Raw genomic sequence first — 26,962 nt, forward strand, 5'->3', positions numbered from 1 at the left:
TTGAGGGTCGCCTTGGGCACTAACACGCATTGTGACCCTCAGCCTGAGCCCCATTTTCAAATAAGGCCTCTCGGTTCCTGGACCAAGAGCCCGCGAATTGGGCTTGCCATGCCATAGGCCCAAATCTGAACCCAAGGAAGGGTTTTACAGGCACCTGTTCACAGAGTCGTGATCCGGAATCCCTCTTTTTTGGGGGCCCCTGGGATAGAAACAGGACTCCCTTCCCCCAAGATGACACCAAATTATTGGGAGCCATGCAAAATCCCCAGAGAGGGAGAACCTTCCATGCCCTATGAGGCCACCCCTACATTCCATGGCCATCCTAGACACAAAATCCAGAGGCAAAATCCTGAGCTACCGCCTCCCAATCACCCTAACTTCAGATCCCGAGGAGCTCCCTCGGGGTCTGCAGATCAGGAATGCCATACCCTCAGCCCTAACCCTAACCCATTTTGGCTTTTCAGTCTTCTGTCCCCAGAGCTCTGACCCACACACCCTCCAGGCTGGATCATCTGGAGCCACACCGTAAGACTGTGCCTGTACTCCCTAAGGAAACTGTGCCCTTTAAAGTTGCCAAAACCCTCCAGATTAGGAGAAACCTGCAAGCCCCCTAAGCCACCCAGTTTCGTAGGCCGCCCTGGATAAAAAGAAGCAGTCTGACACACCCTGTGCATGGACCTGCAGTCAGACACCGAGGTAGATGGTCCCAGAGACAGAAGATTGAAACTGACATGCCCCTAGGCCTTAATCTGAACACTAGCTGTGGTTTTCAGGCATCTGTTCCCATAGCTCTGGTCTCAAATACCAACATATTGGGGGGGGGGTGTCCCTGAGGCCCAAAACAGAAAACCTCCTGTCCCAGAAGGAAACCTTGCTATTTGGAGCTGTGTCTAAGCCTCAAGGCAATAGAATCCTGCATGGCCCCTGAGCTGCCGCCACATTGCTAGGTTTCCCTGGACAGAAAACCAGATTGTGACCCATCACTGTGAGACTCCATTTCCACTCAGCCCCCTGTATAGCTCACACCAGAGCCAGAAGATCGAACCTCCCATGTCCACAGGATCAAATGGTAACCGTAGGTGGGGTTTCCAGGCATCCATATGTAGAGCCCTGCTCTTGAATCCTCTATATTGGGGACATATGAGCTATCAAGAAGATGTTTCCTGTCCTGCAGAAGGAAACCTTGATGATTGGAGCTGCCCACAACCCCCAGACTGGGAAAACCTCCATGGAGTCATGAAACCACTGCTGCATTAGGCAGACATAAAGGACACAAACTTGAGCCTGAGCAAACGTCTGACCCTTGCCCTTACTTCAGATGACGGGATTCTCGCCTCAACCTCTGCATTTTGGGCCTGCCATGCCCTAGGTCCTAAAAATTACACGAGCTTTTGTTTTCAGACTTCTGCCCTCACACTAACTACAAAAATAATACCTAAAATGAATACAATGTATGTCATCATTATTCCTACATGGAATCTAATCATGACTGGTGACACAAAAAAATCAGTGTTGTATTTCAACTATAAGAACACTAATGACCAACACTCATAAGACCCAACCACTAACTAAAATTATCAACAACTCATTTATCGACCTACCGCAACCTTCAAACATCTCAGCATGATGAAATTTTGGCTCCCGTCTCGGAATTTGCCTAATCCTTCAAATCCTTACAGGTTTATTCTTAGCTATACACTACATATTAGACACAACCACAGCCTTCTCATCAGTTACACGCATCTGTCGAGATGCCAATTACGGCTGAATCAACCGATATATACATGCCAATGGAGCCTCCATATTCTTCATCTGCCTCCTCCTACATGTAGGATGAGGCCTATACTAAGGATCTTATATATTCCCCGAAACATGAAAAATCGGCATTATCCTACTTTTGCAGTTATAGCAACAGAATTCATAAGTTATGTTGTACCATGAGGACAAAAGTCCTTTTGAGGTGCAACCATAATTACAAACTTACATCAGCCATCCCATACATTGGAACCAACCTCGCAGAGTGAATCTGAGGAGGTTTCTCAGTAGACAAAGCCAACTTAACATGACTCTTTGCCTTCCACTTTATCCTACCATTCATCATCTTGGCACTAGCAGCAATTCATCTACTATTTCTTCATGAAACAGGATCCAACAATCCTTCTGGAATCCCATCTGATTCGGACAAAACTCCATTCCACCCATACTACACAATTAAAGACATCCTAGGTGCCCTATTCCTAATCCTAGTACTCGTAATACTAGGACTATGGTCACCCGACCTACTAGGGGACCCTGACAACTACATCCTGCCAACCCACTTAACACACCACCCCATATCAAACCCAAATGATATTTCCTATTCGCATATGCAATCCTACGGTCCATTGCTAATAAACTAGGAGGAGTACTAGTCCTAGTCTTCTCCATTCTAGTCCTAGCCATTATTCCAGTATTACTTCAAAACAACGAGGTATGATATTCCACCCACCAAACCCATGCCTATTTTGATTACTAGTAGCTGATCTCCTTACCTTAACATGAATTGGTGGTCAACCAGTAGAACACCCCTTCATCACCACTGGTCAATTAACCTCAATGCTTTACTTCACAATCCTCCTAATTCTAATAACAACTATCAGCATTATGGAGAAGAACTTATTAAAATGAAGAGTCTTTGTAGTATATTAATTACTTTGGTCTTGTAAACCAAAAATGGAGAACTCCATCTCCCAAAGACTCCAGGAAGAAGTAATAGCCCCACCATCAGCACCCAAAGCTGACATTCTAACTAAATTATTCCCTGATTTCCTCATCCCATTATTTCAATTCATACATTTAAAAGCATCTACTGTGATTCCCCAGTATGTATTTCCCCACCCCTATGTATATTGTGCATTAATCGTTTGTCCCATGCATATAAGCATGTACATACTATGATTGATTTTACATACGTGCACCTCACCTAGACCATGAGTTTGATCACCAGGCCTCAAGAAACCATCAATCCTTGCGCCATGTGTACCTCTTCTCACTCCAGGCCCATCGAATATGGGGGTTTCTACAGTGAAACTATACTGGCATCTGGTTCTTACTTCAGGGCCATGATAGTCCTCAATCCAATCCTACTAACACTTCAAATGGAACATCTCAATGGACAAATGACTAATCAGCCCATGATCACACATACTTTGGTGTCATGGATTTGGTATTTTTTTAATTTTTAGGGGGGGACTGGTATCAATCAGCTATGGCTGTAAAGGCCTCGTTGCATTCAAATAACTTGTAGCTGGGCTTTATCATCATCATTTATCTGCATTGCACAACCATAAGGTGCAATGGTTACAGGTCATTGTTCACAGGACCAATGGTTACAGGTCAATGGTTACAGAACATACACACGTATGCACGTACACACATATGCATATTCAACAGATAGAAACTAGCTAAATCAAACCCGTTTTACCCCCCGTAACTTCAAAAGTATACAAACACTTAAAATTGTCCTTCCAAACCCCCAAAACAGAGCTAAGCACATGCAACATAAATAAGAATCCACTTATACTGATACTCCATACATTAATCTCTATCACTAATTTACCCAGAACACTCTATTCAAGAATGCTATCTATAGATGTAATACCCCACCTCTAATACCACCCTATCAACTTACATTTAATACTAATAATTAAATTACCGTGCCTAAGCACCTTAACATTAACTAATCTAATCCTACACCTGTGAACGTAGCTTATTAAATAATGCAAGGCACTGAAAATGCCTAGAAGAGTCATAAGACTCCATAAACATAAAGGTTTGGTCCTAGCCTTCCTATTGATTATTAACAGAATTACACATGCAAGTCTCCACATCCCAGCGAAAATGCCCTCTAAATCCCTAAACTGATTAAAAGGAGCGGGAATCAAGCACACTAAATAAGTAGCTCATAACACCTTGCTCAAACACACCCCCATAGGATACAGCAGTGACAAAAATTTAGCCATGAACGAATGTTTGACTAAGTCATGTTAACATTAAGAGCTGATAAATTTCATGCCAGCCACTGCGGTCATACGATTAACCCAAATTAATAGGCTCATGGCGTAAAACATGTTAAGTACTATATCACACTACAGTTAAAATTTAACCAAGCCATAAAAAGCTATTGTTAACATAATATATACCATGAAAGTGACATTATTTCCGACCACACGATAGCTGAGACCCAAACTGGATTAGATACCCCACTATGCTCTGCCCTAAGCATAACTAATTTGTGCAACGAAATTATCTGCCAGAGTACTAGCAACAGCTTAAAACTCAAAGGACTTGGCGGTGCTTTACATCCCTCTAGAGGAGCCTGTTCTATAATCGATAAACCCCGATAAACCTCACCACTTCTAGCTAAGTCAATCTATATACCACCATCTTCAGCAAACCCTCAAAAGGAAGAAAACTAAGCATAATAATTATACATAAAAAAGTTAGGTCAAGGTGTAAACCATGAAGTGGGAAGAAATGGGCTACATTTTCTAATCAAGAATATGCTCACCAAAGTTTTTATGAAAGCTAAATCTAAAGGTGGATTTAGTAGTAAATTAGTAGTAGATTAAGAATAGAGAGCTTCACTGAATAGGGCCATGAAACATGTACACACCGTCCGTCACCCTCCTCAAACAATACACCCAAACACTACATAATACAGAGTAAACCAACGCCAGAGGAGATAAGTCGTAACAAGGTAAGCATACTGGAAAGTGTGCTTGGATAAATCAAAGTGTAGCTTAATTAAAGCATCTGGCTTACACCCAGAAGATTTCATACACCAATGACCACATTGAACCAAAACTAGCTCAACCAACCACTAACTCAACTACTACAATAAGCCTCTAATTAAAACATTCAATTACATCATTGTAGTCTATGAGATAGAAATTTTACTTGGAGCTATAGAGAAAGTGCCGTAAGGTAATGATGAAAGAAAGTTTAAAGTAATAAGCAGAAAAGATCACGCTTTATAAATTTTGCATAATTGAGTTAGCTAGAATAATTTAGCAAAGAGATATTAAGCTACCTCCCCCCAAACCAGACAAGCTACCTATGAACAAACCACAGGGATAAACTCACTTATGTTGCAAAATAGTGAGAAGATTTATAGGTAGAGGTGAAAAGCCTAATGAGCCTGGTGATAGCTGGTTGCCCAGAATAGAATCTCAGTTCAACTTTAAATTTACCCAACAAATCCCAAAATTATAATGTAAATTTAAAATATAATCTAAAAAGGTACAGCTTTTTAGAATAAGGATAGAACCTTACTTAGAGAGTAAAGTTAAATAAAACCATAGTAGGCCTAAGAGCAGCCAATAATTAAGAAAGTGTTCAAGCTCAACAACCCAACCCTCTTAATTCCAAAAATCTTAAACCAACTCCTAATGTACTACTGAGCTAATCTATTTAATAATAGAAGCAATAATGCTAGTAGGAGTAACAAGAAACATTTCTCCTTGCATAAGCTTATAAGAGCCAACAATTACCCACTGATAGTTAACAACATGATAAAAAATAAACTACTAATAAAACACTTATCAAATCAACTGTTAGCCCATCACAGGTATGCCACAAGGAAAGGTTAAAAGAAGAAAAAGGAAGTCATCAAACACAAACCCCGCCTGTTTACCAAAACATCACCTCCAGCATGCCCAGTAGTGGAGGCACTGCCTGCCCAGTGACACTAGTTAAACGGCCACAGTATCCCGACCGTGCAAAGGTAGCATAATCATTTGTTCTCTAAATAAGGACTTGTAAGAATGGCCACATGAGGTTTTAACTGTCTCTTACTTCCAGTCAGTGAAATTGACCTTCCCGTGAAGAGGTGGGAATAAACTAATAAGACGAGAAGACCCTATGGAGCTTCAATTAACTAGTCCATAATAAGTCTATTTAACCACCAATTAGGCATAACACAGTCTTATTAATGGATTAATGACTTAGATTGGGGTGACCTCGGAGAATAAAATAACCTCCAAGTGATACAAATATAGCCAAACCAGTCGAAATACAGAATCAGTTATTGATCCAAGAAATTTGATCAACGGAACAAGTCACCCTAGGGATAAAGCACAATCCTATTTGAGAGTCCATATCAACAATAGGGTTTACGACCTCGATGTTCGATCAGGACATCCCAATGGTGCAGCAGCTATTAGAGGTTTGTTTGTTCAACAATTAAAGTCCTAGGAGATCTGAGTTCTGACTGGAGCAATATAGGTAGGTTTCTATCTATTACAATAACTTCTCCCAGTACAAAAGGACAAGAGAAGTAAGGTCTATTCTATCAGAATGTCTTAGCACTAATAGAGGATAAAATCTTAATCTTAATAGTCCACCTTCAATTCATAGCACTAGAGATAGGGCTTGTTATGGTGGCAGAGCACAGTAATTGCATAAAATGTAAACTTTTATTCTCAGAGGTTGAATTTTTTTCCTAAAATTATGTTTATAATTAATATCATTTCACTAATTGTACCTATCCTACTTGCTGTAGCCTTTCTAACATCAGTGGAACGAAAAGTCCTTGGGTATATACAACTCCGTAAAGGCCCAAACATCATAAGATCCTAGGGCCTCTTGCAACCAATTGCAGATGCCATAAAACTCTTCACTAAAGAAGCTTTATGATTCCTAACATCATCTATCACTATATTTGTAATAGCCCCAGTCTTAGCCCTATCACTAGCCCTAACCATATGAATCCCATTACCAATACCTTACCCTCTCATGAATATAAACCTAGGAATCCTATTCATACTAGCAATATCAAGCCTAGCTGTTTACTCTATTTTATGATCCGGATGAGCCTCAAACTCAAAATATGCCCTAATTGGGGCCCTTTGAGCTGTAGCCCAATTTCCTACGAAGTCACACTAGCCATTATCTTCCTATCAGTACTATTAATAAATGGCTCTTTTACCCTATCCACACTTATTACTACACAAGAACACCTATGACTAATCCTCCCCACATGACCCCTAGCTATAATATGATTTATCTCAACCCTAGCAGAAACCAACCGCACCCCATTTGACTTAACAGAGGGAGAATCAGAATTAGTCTCCAGAGTCAACATCAAATAGGCAGCCGGACCATTCACCCTATTTTTCCTAGCTGAATATGCCAACATTATTATAATGAATATCCTTACAACTATCCTGGTTTTTGGTGCACTCCACACACCATACTTACCGGAACTGTACTGCATCAATTTTACTATAAAAACACTTCTACTAACAACTTCCTTCCTATGAATTCGAGCATCCTATTCACAATTCTGTGATGATCAACTCATACATTTATTTTGAAAAAACTTCCTCCCCCTGACACTAGCCCTATGCATATGACATGTAGCCTTACCCATTGTAACAGCAAGTATTCCTCCCCAAACATAAGAAATATGTCTGACAAAAGAGGTACTTTGATTATAGAGGTTGAGCCCTCTTATTTCTAGAATTATAGGCATTGAACCTAATCCTAAGAACTCAAAAATCTTTGTGCTACCCAACTCACACCAAATTCTACAGTAAGGTCAGCTAAATAAGCTATCGGGCCCACACCCTGAAAATGTTGTTTTATCCCCTTCCTGTACTAATTAAACTCCCAACCTTACTATCATTATATCAACTATCATTTCAGGAAACATTATTGTACTAATAAGCTCTCACTGACTGACAATCTGAATTGGATTCGAAATAAATATACTAGCTATTATCTCCATTTTAATAAAAAAAAATCAATCCACGAGCCATAGAAGCATCAACAAAATATTTCCTTACCCAAGCCACTGCATCTATACTTTTATTTTTATTTTTTTAAAGATTTTATTTATTTATTTATTTATTTGTCAGACAGAGATCACAAGTAGGCAGGCAGGCAGAGAGAGAGGAGGAAGTAGGCTCCCCGCTGAGCAGAGAGCCCGATGTGGGACTCCATCCCAGGACCCTGGGATCATGACCCGACCCGAAAGCAGAGGCCCCAACCCACTGAGCCACCCGGGTTCCCGCATCTATACTTTTAATATTAGGAATTATTATTAACCCACTATTGACAGGACAATGAACAATACTAAATACCCCAACCCAATCGCATCAAACATAATAACAGTAGCTCTGGCAATAGGATTAGGACTATCACCCTTCCACTTCTGAGTACCTGAAGTAACCCAAGGAATCCCACTATTATCAGGAATAATTCTACTAACCTGACAAAAAATCACCCCCTTATCTGTTCTATACCAAATCTCGCCATCTATAAATCCAAACTTATTAGTAACCATTGCTATTATATCCGTTCTAGCAGGAGGCTGAGGAGGTCTTAACCAAACACAACTACGAAAAATCCTAGCATACTCATCAATCGCCCACATAGGATGATTGATTGCTGTAACAATATATAACCCTACCCTAATAATACTAAACCTCATAATCTACATTACAATAACACTTGGAACATTTATACTGTTCACACTCAGTTCATCTACAACCACACTATCTCTATCTCATATATGAAACAAACTCCCACTAATTACCTCACTAATCCTAGCAATCATACTATCACTAGGAGGCCTACCTCCCCTCTCAGGATTCATCCCTAAATGAATAATCATCCACAAACTCACAAATCAACATTTATAGCAATTGCAGCCCTACTAATACAGTAATTACAGCCCTACTAAACCTATACTTTTATATGCCGTTAACACACGCAACAGCACTAACTATATTCCCCTCAATAAACACCTTAAAAATAAATGGCAATTCAAAAACACAAAAAACACAATTCTTTTATCCCCACTAATTGTAACTTCGACCATATTACTCCCATTAACCCCAATAATACTAACACTGTTCTAGAAGTTTAGGTTAAAAACACCAAGGGCCTTCAAAGCCCTAAGTAAGTGCCGTTCACTTAACTCCTGAATCTCACCTTAAGGACTGCAAGAATATATCTCACATCTAGTGAACGCAAACCAATCACCTTAAATAAGCTAAGCCCTTTCTAGGCTGGTGGGCTATCATCAGACGAAACTTTAGTTAACAGCTAAAAACCCTAGTCAACTGGCTTCAATCTACTTCTCCTGCTGCAAACAAACAAAAAAAAGGCGGGAGAAGCCCTGGCAGGGTTGAAGTTGCTTCTTTGAATTTGCAATTCAACGTGACCCTTTACCTTTTATTTGATGCACTGCTCTTAGCCTATTAATCCATAGTGAATTGGGCCAACCAAGTGCTCTAACTAGGAGATGACCAAATCTATAACGTAATTGTAACTGCCTGTGCATTTGTAATAATTTTCTTTATAGTAATGCCAATTATGATTGGAAGATTCAGAAACTGATTAGTACCCTCAATAATTGGCACACCAGACATTGCATTTCCATGAATAAATAATATAAGCTTTTGACTTCTGCCCCCCTCCTTTCTTCTCCTTCTAGCTTCTTCCGTGGTAGAAGCAGGTGCAGGAACAGGAAGACCTGTGTACCCTCCTCTAGCAGGAAATTTAGCACATGCAGGAGCATCTGTAGATATAATAATCTTCTCCCTACACCTGGCAGGTGTCTCATCCATCCTAGGAACCATTAACTTTATTACTATCATTATCTACATAAACCCCTCTGCAATATCACAATATCAAACTCCTCTATTCGTATGAACTGACCTGATCACGGCTGTACTTCTACTCTTATTATTAGAGAAGAACTATTACACTTCCATGACCATACATTAATAATCATATTCTTCATCAGCTCTCTTGTTCTCTACATCATTTCATTAATACAAACTACTAAACTAACACATACCAGCACTATAGACACTCAAGAAGTTGAAACGGTATGAACTGTCCTACCTGTTATCATTTAATTTTAATTGCTTTACCTTCACAATGAATCCTCTATGTAATAGATGAGATCAATAATCCTTCCTTGACTGCAAAAACTATGGGTCACCAATGATACTGAAGTTAGGAGTACACAGATTATGAAGACCTAAACTTTGACTCCTATATAACCCCAACTCAAGAGCTAAAACGTGGAGAACTACGACACTTAGAAGTAGACAATCGAGTAGTCCTCCCAATAGAAATAACAATCTGCATACTAATTTTGGAGCCACAATGCAGCACTCTGCCTTCCCAGCAGAAGAAAAAACTGCCCTATGGGGTTGCCCAAATACCCCAAATGAGGATCCACCTGCATGGTCCTCAATGACACCCCAATACCATAGGCCGCCCTGTGTACTACTGCTCTATCTGACACAGACTGAGCCAAGGCCTCCCATCAGCAACCCAGAGAGCTGGCCACATATCCAGCAGAAATGACTTGCCATGGCCCTAGGCCATCATCTCTACCCAACCTTGGTTTTCAGGCATCTGTCTCTAGACCTTATCTCAGATGCCTGCATATGGAGGAACCTAATGCAGAAAACAGAACTCCTCCTTCCCCATGGCAGGAAACCTTGCTGTTGGGAAGGGTGTGAAACCCTCAGAGAGAGGAAACCTGCATGACCCATAAGGCCACGCCCACTCTTGAAGGCTGCCTTGGCGGAAGCACACATTGTGACCCTCAGCCTGAGCCCCCATTTCAAATAAGGACCTTGGGAGCCAGAACACATGCCTGCATATTGGGCTTGCCATTCTCCTAAGCCCAAATCCTAACCCAACGTGGAGTTGTCCAGGCGTCCATACCCAGAGCCTTGTTTTGGAATCCCTCTTCTTAGGGACCACTGAGACAGAAAAAAAGGAGACTAACATCCCCAGAATGACACCAAACTATTGTGTGCTGGGAGGTGTCTAGCCCCAGAGCCAGGAGATCCAACCTGTCTTGCTCCTAGGCGCCAATGGAAATTTGAGGTGGGTTTTCCAGGCATCCAAAAACAGAGTCCTGCTTTCAAATATTTCCATAAGGGGACCTTTGAGCCATCGAACAGGACTCCACCTGTCCCGCAGGAGGAAACCTTGCTGTTTGCAGCAACAAACAACCTCCAGATTGGGAAAACCTCCATGGCCTCAGGAGGCCACTGATCCATTCAGCGGCCATCATGGGCACAAACTCCAGCCTGAGCAAACGTCCGGCTCTTGGCCTTCCTTCAGATGCTGGAGATCTCGCCTCAGCCTCTGCAGATTGGGGCTGCTGAGTCATCTACCCTATAAGTAACCCTAGCTTGTGTTTTCAGACTTTGGTCCTCACACTCCTGGCCCACAAGCCCTCCAGACTGGGAATTCTGGAGCCACAATGAGCACTCTGCTTGCCCACCAGAAGGAAAAAGTGCCCTATGGGGTTCCACAAAAATCTCAAATGATGATAGGCCACCCCGTGCACTAGCGTTCTGTCTGCTACAGCCTGAGTAACGACCTCCTTTCATCCACCCAGGTAGCTGATCACCTATCCACCAGATTGGACCAGCCATGCCCCTAGGGTTTTGTGACCCTAGGCCCAAATCCTAACCCAATTTTGGGTTTCCAGACACCCATACAGAGATCCCTGCTCTTATTGGTCCTGCTGTGCCTAAGGCACCAACCCTAACCCTACTTGTGTTTTCAGTCTTCCATCTCCAGAGGCCTGGTGCACAAGCCCACCACACTGGGAATCCTGGAGCCCCAACACAGTACGCTGTCTGCTTTCAGAAGGCAAAAAGTGGTCTACAGGATGGCACAGAAAACCCAAATGAGGATCAACCTGCACGGCCCTCAATGGCACGGCAATTTCATTGGCCGCCCTGTGCACTAATGTTCTGTCTGCCACAGCCTGAGCCCCGACCTCCTGTCAGCCACCCAGGTAGCTGGCCATCTAACCACAAGATCGGACCTGCCATGCCCCAGGCCATCATCTTTATGGAACCTGGGTTCATAGGCATGTCCACAGAGGCCTAGTCTAAAATCCCTGCATAGGGAGGAACATGATCCAGGAAATGAAGTTCTCCTGCCCCCAGCAGGAAACCTTACTATTGGGATGTGTGTAAAACCCTCAGAGTATGAGAAACCTGCATGGCCCATCAGGGCCCCCCCCATGGTTGAGGGCCACTCTGGGCACAAACCTGCAATGTGACCCTCAGCCTGAGCCACGTTTTCAACTAAGCCCCCTTGGTAGCTCGAACTAGAGCCAGCATCTGAGGCCTTTGTGACCCTAGGCCCAAATTCTAACCCACCTTTAGGTTTCCAGACACCCATACACAGAGCCCTGCTCTCAAAGCCCTCCTAATGTGGACACCTGAATCAGAATACAGGATTCCTCCTCCCCCCCCACAATTTCGCAATTCTATTTGTAGCTGTGCAAAACCCTCAAAGAGGGAGAATCTCCATGGCCCCATGAGGGCACCCATACATTACAGCCATGATAGACACAAAAACCAGAGGCAAAAGCCTACGTTTCCACCTCATATTCGCCCTAATTTCAGATCCTGAGGGGCTCACCTCAGGGTCTGCAGATCAGGTCGGCCATACCCTCGGCCCTAATCCTAACCCGAGTTTGTGTTTTCAGACTTCTGTCCCCAGAGTCCTGCCCCACAAACCCTCCAACCTGGGTATTCCTTAGCCACATCACAGGACTCTGCCTACCCTCCAGAAGGAAGCTGGGCCATTTAGAGCTTCAAGAAACCTCAAGAATAGGAGAAACCTGCAAGGCCCCTGAGGCCACCTCAATTTCATAGGATGCTCTGGACAAAAATGCACATCTCACACATCCTGAGCAACTACCTCCCATCAGACACCCAGATAGATGGCCCAAGAGAGAGAAGATTGAACCTTACAGACCCTAGGCTCTAATCTGTACCCTCTCTTAGGTTGTCAGACATGTGTCCCCAGACGCCTTCTCTTGAATAGCAACAGTTGGGGCATCCCGTGACACAGAACACAACACCTCCTGTCTCCAGAAGGAAACCTTGCTATTTGGAGCTGTATCAAAACCTCAGGGTAGCAGAATCCTGAATGGCCCCTGAAGCCAATGCCACATTCAAAGGTCACCCTGGACACAAACCGCATTGTGACCCTCAACATGAGACACATTTTCAACTCAGTCCCCTGGGTAGCTCGCCCCACAGCCAGCAGATAGGACCTGCCATATCTCTCGTCTCCAGTGGGAATCCTAGGTGGGTTTTTGAGGCATCCATATATAGAGCCTGCTCTTGAATCTTTCGATATGGGGGAGCATTGAGCCATCAAACAGCACTCTCCCTGTCGAGGAAGGAAACCTTGCTGTTTGGAGCTGTCCAACCCCGAGACTGGGAAAATTCCATGGCCTCATGAGGCCGCCAGTACATTAGGCTGCCCACATGGACAAAAACTCCAGCCTGAGAAGACATCTGACACTCGCCCTTATATTGGATGCTAGTGATTTCACCTCAGCCTCCCCAGGATGGGCCTGCCATGCTCCAGAGTCCTGCTGCACATGCCCTCCAGATTGGGAATTCTGGAGCCCCAACACAGCACTCTGCCTGCCTTTCAGAAGGCATAAATGGCCTATTGGACTGCACAAAATCCCCAAATGAGGATCAACCTGCACGGCCGTCGAGGGCACCTCAATTTCATAGCCCGCCCTGTGCACTAATGTGCTGTCTGCCACAGCCCGAGCCCAGACCTCCTGTCAGAAACCCAGGAAGCTGGCCGCATATCCAGCAGGTAGGAACTGCCATGGTCCTAGGCCATCATCTCTACACAATATGGGTGTATAGGCATCTATCCCCAGAGGCCTGGTATCAAATCCCTACATATGGGGGACCCTGATCCACAAAACAGAAGTCCTACTGCCCTGCAGCAAGAAACCTTGCTATTGGGATGGGTTAAAATCCTCAGAGTATGGGAAACCTTCATGGCTCCTGAGGTCCCACCCACTGTTGAGGGTCGCTCTGGGCACAAACCAGCATTGTGACCCCCAGCCTGAGCCACGTTTTCAACTAAGCCCCCTCCATTAGTTGACATAGAGCCAACATATGAGGCCTGCAGTGACCCTAGGTCCAAATCCTAACCCAAGGTTGGGTTTGCAGACACCCACACACAGAGTCCTGCTCTTGAATCCCTCCTTATGGGCACCCCTGAATCAGAAAACAGGATTCCTCCTTTTCCCCACAATGACACCATGCTATTTTAAGTTAGACAAAATCAAAACAGGTAGAATCTTCAATGGACCCATGAGGCCACCCCTTCATTCCGTGGCCATCCTAGACACAAAAACCAGAGACAAAAGCCTGAGCTTACACTTCACACTCACCCTAATTTCAGATCCCGTGGGGCTCGCCTCAGTGTCTGCATATCGGGCCTTCCATACCCTCGGCCCTAATCCTAACCCTCGTTGCCGTTTTCCGACTTCTGTCCCCAGAGTCCTGCCCCACAAACCCTCCAGCCTACGTGTTTCATAGCCACACCACAGGACTGTGCTTGCCCTCCAGAAGGAAGCTGGGCACTTTAGAGCTTCAAGAAATCTCAAGAATAGGAGAAACATGCAAGGTCCCTGAGGCCACCCAACAGCGCAGGATGCCCTGGACAAAAATGCGCAGTCTGAAACACCATGAGCACCGACCTCCCATCAGACACCCAGGTAGATGGCCCCAGAGAGAGAAGATTGGACCTGACATGCTCCTAGGTTCTCATCTGTACCCTGGTTTAGGTTTTCAGGTATCTGTCCCCAGAGGTCTGGACACAAAGACCAGCATTTGGGGGATCCCTGAGCCACAGTACCCAACACCTCCTGGCCTCATCAGAAACCTTGCTATTTGGAGCTGTGTCAAACCCTCAGGGTAGTAGAATCCTGCATGGGGCCTGAGGCCACCACCACACTCAAAGGTCTCCCTGGACACAAACCCGCATTGTGACCCTCAGCATGAGACTCCTTTCCAACACAGCCCCCTGGGTCGCTCGTCCCAGAGCCACTAGGTAGGACCTGCCACATCCTTCGGCTGTAATGGGAACCCTAGGTGGGTTTTTCAGGCATCCGTACATAGACTCTGCTCACAAATCTATCCATGTGGGGGCCCTTGAGCCATCAAACAGCATGCTCACTATCCTGGAGAAGGAAACTTGCTGTTTAGACCTGTTCCCAACTCCCAGATTGGGAAAAATCCCATGTCCTAATGAGGCCACCCCTACATCATGCAGCCCTCACGGACACAAACTCCAGCCTGAGCAGATGTCTGACACTCCCCCTTATTTCAGATGCTTGTGATCTCGCTTCAGCTTCTACAGATCGGGACTGCCATGCACTAGGCCCTAACATAACCTTAGCTTGTGTTTCCAGTCTTCTGCCCCCAGAGTCGTGGGGCACAAGCCCTCCACACTGGGAATTCTGGAGCCCCAACAAAACATTCTGCCTGCCTTTCAGGAGGCAAAATTGGCATATGGGACTGCACAGAAACCTCAAATGAGGATCAACCCACACTGCCCTCATGGGCACCGAAATTTCATAGGCCGCCATGTGCGATAATGTTCTGTCTGCCACAGCCTGAGCCCTGACGTCCTGTCAGCCACCCAGATAGCTGGCCACATATCCAGAAGTTGGGACCTGCTATGGCCCAAGGCTGTCATCTCTACCCAACCTGGGTATTTAGGCATCTGTCCCCAAACCTTAGCTCAAATCCCTGCCTAAGGGGGAACCTGATGCACAAAAGAGTACTACTCCTCCTTCCCAATGGCAGGATACCTTTCTGTTGGGATGGGTGTCCAACCCTCTGAGTGGGAGCCCCGTGCATGGCCCATGAGGCCACGACCCCTCCTGATGGCCGCACTGGGCACAGACACACATTGAAACCCTCAGCCTGAGCCCCTTTTCAAACAAGCCCACTCAGCAGCTGGACCAGGAGCCCGAATACCGGGCCATGGTGCCAAACCCCCAGGACCAAATCCTAACCCTTGGTGGGGTTTTCCCGGCACCTGGACCCAGAGGCTCTCTGGAATCTCTGATTTGGGGGGACCCCTGAGACAGAAAAAAGGACTCTTCCCTTCTCTCACAATGACACCAATCTATTGGCAGCCGGGCATAATCCCTAGAGATGGAGAATCTTCGATGGCCCCACGAGGCCACCCCACGTGGCCATCCTAGACATACAGTCCAAAGACAAAATCCTGAGCTACCGCCTCCCACTCGGTCTAATTTCCGATCCCATGGAGCTCCCCTCAGGGACTGCAGATCAAGCCTGCCATCACAATGGCCCTAACCCTAAACCAAGTTTGTGTTTGCAGACTTCTGTCCCCAAAGCCCTGGCCCACATACCCTCCAGGATGGGGCCTCCAGAGCCACACCGTAGGACTGTGCCTGCCCTCCCAAAGGAAAATCTGCCCATCTCCATTGTCCAAACCCTACCGACTAGGAGAAACCTGCAAGGCCCCTGAGCCAACCCCAATTTTATAGGCCATTCTGGACAAAAATGCAAACTCTGACACAACCTGAGCACCTACCTCCAGGCAGACACCCAGGTAAATGGCCCCAGAGTCAGAAGATCGAACCTGATATAACCCTAGGACCTCATCAGAAACCTAGCTTAGGTTTGCAGAAATCTGTCCCCAGAGGCCTGCTCTCAAATACCAACATATGGTCTGACATGTGGTCCCTGAACCACAAAACAACACACCACCTGTCCCCAGAAGGAAACCTTGCTCTTGGGAGCTGTGTCAACCCCTCGGGGTAGGAGAATCCTGCATGGCCCCTGAGCCACCGCCACATTCTAAGGTCTCCCAGGACACAAACCAGCATTGTGACCCATCATCATGAGACTCCATGTCAACTCAGCCCCCTTGGAACTTTGCCCCAGAGCCACCAGATCGAACCTGACTTGTTCCTCGGCTGCTGTGGTAATGTGAGGAGGGCTTTCCAGGCATCCATGCAGAGAACTCTGCTATCAAATCTTTCCACATGGGGACCCTGGAGCCATCAAAAAGGACTCCCCCAGTCCCACAGAAGGGAACCTTGCTGTTTGGAGCAGCTCACAAGGCCCAGCGTGGGAAAACCTCCGTGGCCTCTTGAGGCCACCACTCCATTAATCGGCCATCATGGACACAAACTCCAGCATGAGCGAATGGCTGGCACTCTCCCTTACCCCGATGCTGGAGATCTCGAATCAGCCGCTGCATGTTAGGACCGATTTAATGTTAAAAGCTGTTTAACTACTAGGGCCTGCTTAGCCAGAGCGACTCCATATTGCCGAGGTAGCCATATTGTTGTTTACATCCACGGACTTCATTCAGAAAATAAACGCCTCAGTAGTTCCTGGTATTGGTTCTGGTTATCAATACCGGGGGTAAAAGCCCTAACAATAGAAGCCACTTACCTGAGGTCTGCAGTAATGCTGTATAAAACCAACCTATGAGATCGGGATTGGGTCACTCTCTTGGAAGGCAGCCCTGGCCGGTCAGTCTGACATCTAATGCTTGGCATAGAATAAAGCTTTGTGTAATTTTCACATAGTCTCAGGCTCCTTCTGATGCACAGTCAGTCTAAATTCTAATGCTTGGCACCAAATAAGGCTTTGCAAATCTTTCACTTTGTCTGTGTCTTGTTCCTTTGATAACGGACCTCATCACTGCACATTGGACCTGCCATGGCCTCGGCCCTGAATCTAACCCCAGCTTCTGTTTTCAGACTTCCATCCTCACACTCCTGGCCCGCACGCCCTCCAGACTGGGAGTTCTGGAGCCACAATGCAGCCTTCTGCCTGCCCACCAGAAAGAAGTAGTGCCCTATGGGTCTGCCCAGAAACCCCACATGAGGATCAACCTGCATGGCCCTCGACGGCACCCCAATATCATAGGCCGCCCTGTGCACTAATGCTCTGTCTGACACAGTCTGAGACAGGACCTCCTGTCAGCCACCCAGATAGCGGTCCCCATATCCAGCAGGTGGGACCTGCCATGGTCCCAGGACATCATCTCTACCCAACCTGGGTATTCAGGTATCTGTCCCAAGACCTTATCTCAAATCCCTGCCTATCGGGGAACCTGAAGCACAAAAGAGTACTACTCATTCCCCATGGCAGGAAACCTGGCTGTTGGGATGGGTGTCCAACCCTCAGAGTGGAAGCCAGCTGCATTGCCCATGAGACCACGCCCAATCAGGAGGGCCGCCTGAGCACAAACCGGCATTGTGACCTTCAGCCTGAGGACATTTCCAAACAAGCCCCCTCAGGAGCTGGACCAGGAGCCTGATACTGGGCCTACCATGCACCTAGGCCTAAATTCTATCCCTAGGGAGCTTTACAAGCACCCGGACCCAGAGCCCATCTCTGGAATCCCTGTTTTGGGGGGAAACCTGACAGGGAAAACAGGACTCATTCCTTCCCACAGAATGACACCAAACTCTTGGGAGCCAGGCATAATCCCCAGAGAGGGAGAATCTTCCATGGCCCCATGAGGCCAACCCTACATTCCGAGGCCATCCGAGACACACAATCCAGAGACAAAAGCCTGAGCAATCTCCTCCTACTTGCCCTTATTTCAGATCCCAAGAAGCTCCCCTCAGGGTCTGCAGATCAGGCCTGCCATCACCTCGCCCCTAACTGTAACCCGAGTTTGTGTCTGCAGACTTCTGTCCCCAATGCCCTGGCCCACACACCCTCCACCATGGGGCCCCACAGCCACGCTGCTGGACTGTGCCTGCCCTCCCGAAGGAAACTCTGCCTGTCACAGTAGCCCAAACACTCCAGATTGGGAGAAACCTGCAAGACCCCTGAGTTCACCTCAATTTCCTAGGCTGCTCTGGACAAAAATGCGCACTGTCACACAACCTGACCAACCACCTCCAGGCAGACACCTGGGTAATTGGGTCTAGAGTCAGAAGATTTACACTGACACGTCCCTAGGACCTAATCAGAACTGTAGCTTAGGTTTTCAGGCATCTGTCCCGAGAGGCCTGTTCTTCAAGTATCAACATATGGTCCAATATGTGCTCCCTGAGCCACAAAAGAGAACACCTCCTGTCCTCAGACGGAACCCTTTCTAATGGGAGCTGTGTCAAACCCTCAGTGTAGGAGAATCCTACATGGCCCCTGAGTCACCATCCACATTCCAAGGTCTCGCTGGACACAAACCAGCATTGTGACCCATCAGCATGAGACTCCATGTCAACTCAGCCCCCTTGGTACTTTGCGCCACAACCACCAGATCAAACCTGTCATGTTCTTAGGCTGCAATCATAACGTGAGGTGGGCTTTCCAGGCATCCATGCCTAGAGCTCTGCTCTCCAATCTTTCCATATGGGGGACCCTGGAGCCATCAAACAGGACCTGCCTGACCCAGAGAAGGAAACCTTGCTGTTTGGAGCAGCTCACAAGCCCTAGCGTGGGAAAACCTCCACGGCATCATGAATCCACCCCTCCATTAGTGGGCCATCATGGACACAAACTCCAGAATGAGCGGACATCTGACACTCGCCCTTACTTAGGTGCTGGAGATCTCGAATCAGCCGCTGCACATTGGAACTGCCATGCCCTCGGCCCTGAACCTAACCCCAGCTTGTGTTTTCACACTTCCGTCCTCACACTCCTGGCCCAGAAGACCTCCAGGTTGGGAATTCTAGAGCCACAAGACAAGATTCCACGTGCTCATCAGAAAGAAGAAGTGCCAGGCGCCTGGGTGGCTCAGTGGGTTAAGCCTCTGCCTTCGGCTCAGGTCATGATCTCAGGGTCCTGGGATCGAGTCCCGCATCAGGCTCTCTGCTCCGCAGGGAGCCTGCTTCTCCATCTCTCTCTCTCTGCCTGCCTCTCTGCCTACTTGTGATCTCTCTCTGTCAAATAAATAAATAAAATCTTAAAAGAAAAAAAAAAAAGAAAGAAGTGCCATATGGGGCTGCCCAGAAACCCCAGATGAGGATCAACCTGCACGGCCCTCAACCTCACCCTAACTTCTTAGGCTGCCCTGAGCACTTATACTCAGTCTGACAAAGCTTGAGCCCTGATTTCTGTCAGCCACCCACATAGCTGGCCGCATATCCAGTAGATGGGACCTGCCATGGGCTGAGGGCATCACCTCTACCCAACCTGGGTATTCAGGCATCTGTGCGGAGACCTTATCTCAAAACCTGCCTATGGGGGAATGTGATACTTTAAAGAGTACTCCTCCTTCCCCATGGCAGGAAACCTTGCTGTTGGGATGGGTGTCAAACTTGCAGAGTAGGAGAATCCTGCATGGCCCCTGAGTCACCGCCACATTCCAAGGTCACCAAGGACACAAACCTGCATTATGACCCATCAGCATGAGAGTCTATTTCAACTCAACCCCCTGGGGAGCTGCCCCAGAGCCAGCAGATCGAATATGCCTTGTCCCTAGGAGCCAATGGAAATGTGAGGTGGGGTTTCCAGGCAACCATCCTTAGAGCCATGCTCTGGAATCTTTCCGTGTCTTCATTCTCATTGGTTTCCATAAATTGTTGAAGTTCTTCTTTGATCTCCTGGTTGATCCAAGCATTCTTAAGCGACGTGGTCTTTAGCTTCCAGGTGTTTGAGTTCCTTCTGAACTTTTCCTTGGGATTGAGCTCCAGTTTCAAAGCATTGTGATCTGAGAATATGCAGGGAATCATCTCAGTCTTTTGGTATCAGTTGAGCCCTGATTTGTGACCCAGTATGTGGTCTATTCTGGAGAAGGTTCCATGTGCACTTGAGAAGAATGAGTATTCTGTTGTTTTAGGGTGGAATGTTCTGTATATATCTATGAGGTCCATCGGGTCCAATGTGTCGTTCAATGCTCTTATTTCTTTATTGATTTTCTGCTTGGATGATCTGTCTATTACTGAAAGAGGTGTGTTAAGATCTCCTACTATTAATGTATTCCTATCAGTATGACTCTTTATCTTGATTAACAGTTTTCTTATGTAATTGGCTCCTCCCATATTGGTGGCATAGATATTTACAATTGTTAGATCATCTTGGTGGATAGTCCCTTTAAGAATTATGTAGTGTCCTTCTGTATCTCCGACTACCATATTTAGTTTAAAATCTAATTTATCTGATATCAGAATCTCTACCCTGGCCTTCTTTTGAGGCCCATTGGCATGAAAGATGCTTCTCCGTCCCTTCACTTTCAGTCGGGGTGTATCTGTAGGTTCAAAATGGGTGTCTTGTAGACAACATATGGATGGTCCTGTCGTTGTATCCAATCTGCAACCCTGTGTCATTTTATGGGCGCATTTAGGCCATTCACATTGAGAGTGATTTTTGAGAGATACGTTTTTATTGACATTGTGTTATCTTTGAAGTCTTTCTTTCTGTCGATTGTCTCTATATTTCTGTTCAATGCTATTCTTAGGGTTTTTCCTCTTTTATAGAACCCCCCTTCATATTTCCTGCAGTGTCGGCTTGGTGATTGCATAGTCTTTCAATCCTTGCTGGTCTTGGAAACTCTTTATCTCTCCATCCATTTTGAATGTCAGTCTTGCTGGATAAAGTAGTCTTGGCGGCATGTTCTTCTTATGTAGTGCCAGTCTCTGTGGACAAGTGTGACGTTATTCTGATGGGCTTTCCTCTGTACGTAAGGATTTTTTTGTTCTAGCGGCTTTCAAGAGATTGTATCTACAATTATGATTCCGCAATTTTACTATGAAGTGCCTGGACTTTTTTTGGAATTTATAATCTTGGGGGGAGACCTTTCTGCCTCTAGTAAATGAACACTTGTTCCATTCGCAAGATTGGGAAATTTTTCATGAAGTACCTGTTCCACTATATCTTCTAGACTTCTTTCTTTCTCCTCCCCTTCAGGGATTCCAATAATTCTGACGTTGGAACGTTTCATGGCATCATTTATTTCCCTGATTCTGTTTTTGTGGCTTCTAAGCTGTTTGTTCCAGGCTTCCTCCTGATCCTTTCTCTCTATCTGTTTGTCCTCCAGATCACTAATTCTATCTTCTGTCTCAGTTACCCTAGCTTTAGAGAATTTAGATTAGATTGGAACTCATTGAGAGCATTGTGAACCTCATCCCTGGTGGCCTTCAGCTCTGCCCTAACATTATGAACATCATCCCTGGTGGCTTTCAATTCTGCCTTAATCAATTCCGTTTGGTCATCAATGGCTTTCTCCAACCTAGCTATTGCTGGGATAATTGTTAGCCTGAATTCTCTTTCTGACATATTGTCTATGTTGATAGCCGTTAGCTCTGTTGCAGAAGGCCCATCCTCTGTATTTTTCTTCTGTTGGGGATTTCTCCTCCTAGTCATTTTGGTGAGAGATGACTGGACAGATGTAGCTGGATATATCGACCGTGGTGCAATCAAGGTGCACCCTGGAACGCTTCTGAGCACTCAGGATTCCCCACCCAAACGAGAGAAAAAAGAAAAGAAGATGAAAAAGGAGAGAGAGAGAGAGACAGGAAAAAAAGGGAAGATTAAAGAGAAGGTTCAGCCCAAATGGGCCCCAGGGTAAGATTTATGACGCATAGAAACAAAAACAGACAAATAAAAGGACTGATAAAAGTATATGACGAGAGAAAGAAAAATATATATATATAAGCAAAAAAAGTAAGAACCTCGTCAAAAAGAACCCCAAGTATAAGCTTTATACACTATCAGGACAAACATAAATACACAGAGACACTGGCAGAAGAAAAAGATGGGAGCATGGTTATAGATTCTCAGTGTGGGCGAAGAAGTTTATATTGATTCTTCCTGGACATATCTTGATATCTTTGTTAAAGGACTCAACTTTCCTAAGATAAAGGGGGATTAAAAATTGGTTTACCTATAGGGGTAGCATTGATTGGAGAAAGGGGGGTTACCTTGAAGTTTAACTCCAAATGAATATAAGAAAATAAAAATAAAAAAGGAATAAACTGGACTAAACTAAACTGAAATTCTTTAAAAAATTAAAAAAATAGAAAAGCAAAAGAAAAACACATGTGTATATATCAAAAAAATTCAGGTTATAAGTTTATTATGGAATTTGATGTACTGGATATCTCACTGTGATGGTAAATAGGTTAAAAAATTATCTATATAAAAAAAATGAACCAGAATAGTGGGAATGAGTTAAAAATAAAAGTTGTATCTATGAAGTAGTGGTGATTGTTCTCTTGTAGTCTTTTTTTTTTTCTTTCCTGATTTGTTTTCTGGGGGAAGGGGCTGCCACGTGGGTTTTCAGTCAATGATGTTCCCTGAGTTAAGTCCTCCAGCCCCCCTCAAGGGGGTGGACTCTGAGGAAAACAGTTTTTTCAGGCTTTTGTTCTCTGGAGGTTTTTATGTTTGTTCACTTCTTTTCTCTCGCCTTGACAACTTTTGATGGCTTTTGGAGGTTTAGAGGAAAACAAACTGCACCCCGACCTCCCTCTCAGAGAGAAACCTCAGTCTGCTACCCTGCAGGTGCTGCAGCCGCCGGGCCGCTAGCAGAGCAGGTTCTGAGTCGCGGTCCCTGAGGAGGCAGGATCTCCTGCTTGTATGCAAAACCACCGCAGCGGTGGCTGTCTGGGCAGCTCCAGGCCACCAGAGAGGTTCCAAGCAGTGATCGCAAACTGAGATTTTCCCGCTGGCTGGGGCTGGGACTGCCTGGACTTTCCAGGTCTAAGAGCGCCGGGCTTGCACGCACCTCTCCCAGGGGAGGGTGTGGGGCCACGGGCGTCTCCGGCTTTAGCACGGCGAGGGTCCCAGAGCACCAGGCTGGGCATTCGTGCACCTCTCTCAGGGGAGGGTGAGGCGTGCGTGCATCTCAGGCAAGGTGCGCATTCTGCCGTCTGGTGTGGCTCCCAGCCCCTCACGGGAGCCAGACTCCACTCGTTCTTGGGCGCTCTGGTGGCTCAGGTACCAAAACCTGGTTTCTCTGCCACACTCTCTCTGACTCAGCGCCAGGGGAGGCTGTCCTGGGTCTGGGGACTTAAGCCCCTGTCCCTAGCCGCCCCGATTCCTACAATTTCCCCCCATGATCCATTGCTCTTTTGAGTGCTTTCAACCAGACTCCAAGTTAATGCTGGTCCCCAGACGCAGGGCACTCTCATATTGGGGTATTATTTTCCAACCGGTCACCTCTGGTGGCTCCCTCCCCCTTCTGTTTATCTTCCGGTATCAGTCCGACGTTCCCACTCCACTTTACCTGCCTACTGGCGTCTTCTGCCCCCCGTAGAGATCCAGACGTGTATAATTCTGATCTCAGGCTGATTCCATAGGTGATCAGAGTTCTTTGGTAGGTAATCAGCTCACTTTAGGGTACAGGTTGAAAAGGCGCCTCCTCCTACTTCCCCGCCATCTTGTCTCTCTCTGGTTTTTTGTTTTCTGGTTTTTGTTTTTGTTTTTCTTTTTTGCTATTATAGTTGTAAGATTGTGGCACATGTAGATAAGGTCCATTCCAGTTCAACAAAACACGGCTCCTCATTGCCAGATGCAGGCCATCCTGATGTCCTTGTAACATGCCACCTGTTTCCTTTTGAGTCAGAGAGAAGAGGCTGGGTAAAGAATGGGAGTGATTTAAAGAAAGAGTCAGGGCTAAGGGAAAACCAAGACAACCACTTGGTTCTTCCCAGATCCCTGGCAAGCCCCACTTTTCTTGATTTTTTTTTCATTCCTTCACCCACCATAGGGCATCTAAGATGATTCCAATGATAAATGGAAATCAGTGGGAAGTCTTCTAAATCAGTAAAAAACAAACAATCAAACAAAAAACGTGTTTCCCAGCGGTGTCTAACCTGTCAGGTCCATAATCCTGAACAACTTTCTGTCTCCAGAGGTTTCAGGCCTCCTTCCTGTGGACCCTTTGAACACCTACAGCTGGGTTCATTCCACTGCCACTTAGTACGATTTGTCATATACCCTGTTGTTGTTTCTGTATTTTCTGGATCAGTTCAAGCCTTTCCCTGCCAAGAAGCTGATGATTGCACTGTGGTAAAGACCCTGTGAAAAATGGGTTTCTCCCTTGGGGCACACTTTCTGTGATCTCCAGGGGCCAGGGCACATATTTCAGTGGGCAAATCACAGGAGCCTTTAGGAAATCCTTACAGACTTCATTGAATTATCTCAGTGTACAACCTTTTACTGATCCGTTGTGTTGCATGCTGGTCTTTCCAATTACTGTAAGTCTCCGATGTCCAGTGCTCAAGCCTGTCATCAACAGGTTATGGAAGTCTTCCTCGATCACAGTTAAAAGGATCCTCTCCATCACAGTTTACAGCCTGGTGATTAAGTATTTGAGGCACATCATTAGAGGAAGACAGCCCTTAAGTCTCCTTCTGTAAAACTCAAAGGTATTGAGCCTCCGGTGCACAACCCATAGCTACAGAAGTCTCCACCTCACACCTGGTGCTACACGGACACTTGATATTTCTGAATCTACTTGGAAGAAAGTGAAATAGCTAACATCTAGGTAGACCTTGCTCACCCAAGACAATGGATCAAGACTCCAAGCTTTGACCAAACATATGATCGTTTATCTCTCTTTTCTTTTCCTTTATTCTGGCAATGGCCTGGAAAGGTAACACCCTCATCGGTGTTGCCCAGGTCATTACTACAGCAGTATCCTCTGGAATTTAGAGCAACCTTTTAATTCAAGCTACCAGAAAATTCAACCCTGGTCTGAAATTACTCAAGCTAAATAAGACATCACATTGGTTAACTTCCCTGCATTCATGTTCTGAGTTAGAAGGGAACTATCAGGAAAAATTGTGTTCCAAGATTCATGCCTTTGGCTGGTCTTACTTCCCTGGTTAGGGATAAACATAGATGGAGTATGATCAAGACCTTTTCTTTCATTCTTGAAATTGTTGCAGGACCCCTTGCCAAAGCAATGTCTGTCCAAAGAGAATCCTTACACTCTGGCCAAAGGAGTTCTTAAAAATAAGATAGCCCTTGGTTATCTCTTAGCTGAGCAAGGCTGGGTCTGTGCTGCAGACAACAGCATGTGCTAAACCCCGATGAACAGTTCTGGGGGAAGTTGAAGCGAAATAACAGGGGGATTACTGAGGGAGCCACGTGGCTTAAAAGAGTGACTCCTTCAGCAGGGTCTTTCTTACTCATTTGTTTTTAATTGCTTTGAGTCTTGGAGTACATAGCCTCAAATTGCACTCCAAACATTGGGAATTATCTTGTTTATCATAATCAATATAATCTGTGTGGTGCTTTATGTTTTCTCAAAAGCTCTAAATGCAAATGCAGAGACACTAACCTGCATAGTAATGATCTTTCTAAGAGTGGAACACCAGAAAAACAAAAAACAAAAACAAACAAAAAAGAAGAAGAAGAAGAAGAGCATGACCAGTTCAAAAATTGTAAGACTGCAGTGGTGACCTGTGCACATCACAGGGGTTAATCAGAAAGGTCAAGAACTCTGAATACTATACTGAGGAGCAACAAGTACTGTGAGCACTTCAGAGCAGTTACTGAGAGTGGCATTAATGCCTTCAATTTATATCTGTCAGTTAAGCTGAGAGTCTGATCAAAAGGTGGGGTTGTTTAAAGGAAAACCAAAGGCTCAAAATGCCCTCACATGGCTTTAGGTCCCAAGTTGGTTAGCCAAGACTTAATACCGACCCAACTGGAGTTTCAACATCCAGAACTATATAACCTTTAGCCAGCCCAGGTGGGAAATTCCTGGTCAGTGCTAGGAAGTCTACCGATTGGCCCCCTCTGTTTCCCTTAGGAGGGTGATCTTGCCTAAAACAATGGATTCTTAGCTGATTATGTTTTATTTTCTCCATTTCTGCCTTATTTTTAAGATTTGTTTATTGGTGGGAGGGTCAGAGGGAGAGGGAGAGCAAAACACAAACAGGCTCTGTGCTGAGCATAGATCCCTCTGCAGAGCTGGATCCCAAGATCCTGAGATCAGGACCTGAGCCAAAGCCAAGAGTGTGACACGTAACTGACTGCACCACCCACGCACTGCATCTCACAGGCTATCTTGGAAGTCTTTTCTTTCTTGTGGCCGTTTGGACCGCCCCTCTATCTAATGGATAGGATACTATCCACGTCATTAGTAAATCAATTAATGCAGCCCATTAGGTCTTAAAACTTATGGGGCTGCATTTGTCTTATTTCAC

Source organism: Martes martes (genome assembly GCF_963455335.1).
Source record: "Martes martes genome assembly, chromosome: 5".
In the NCBI taxonomy this organism is placed as follows: Eukaryota; Metazoa; Chordata; class Mammalia; order Carnivora; family Mustelidae; genus Martes; species Martes martes.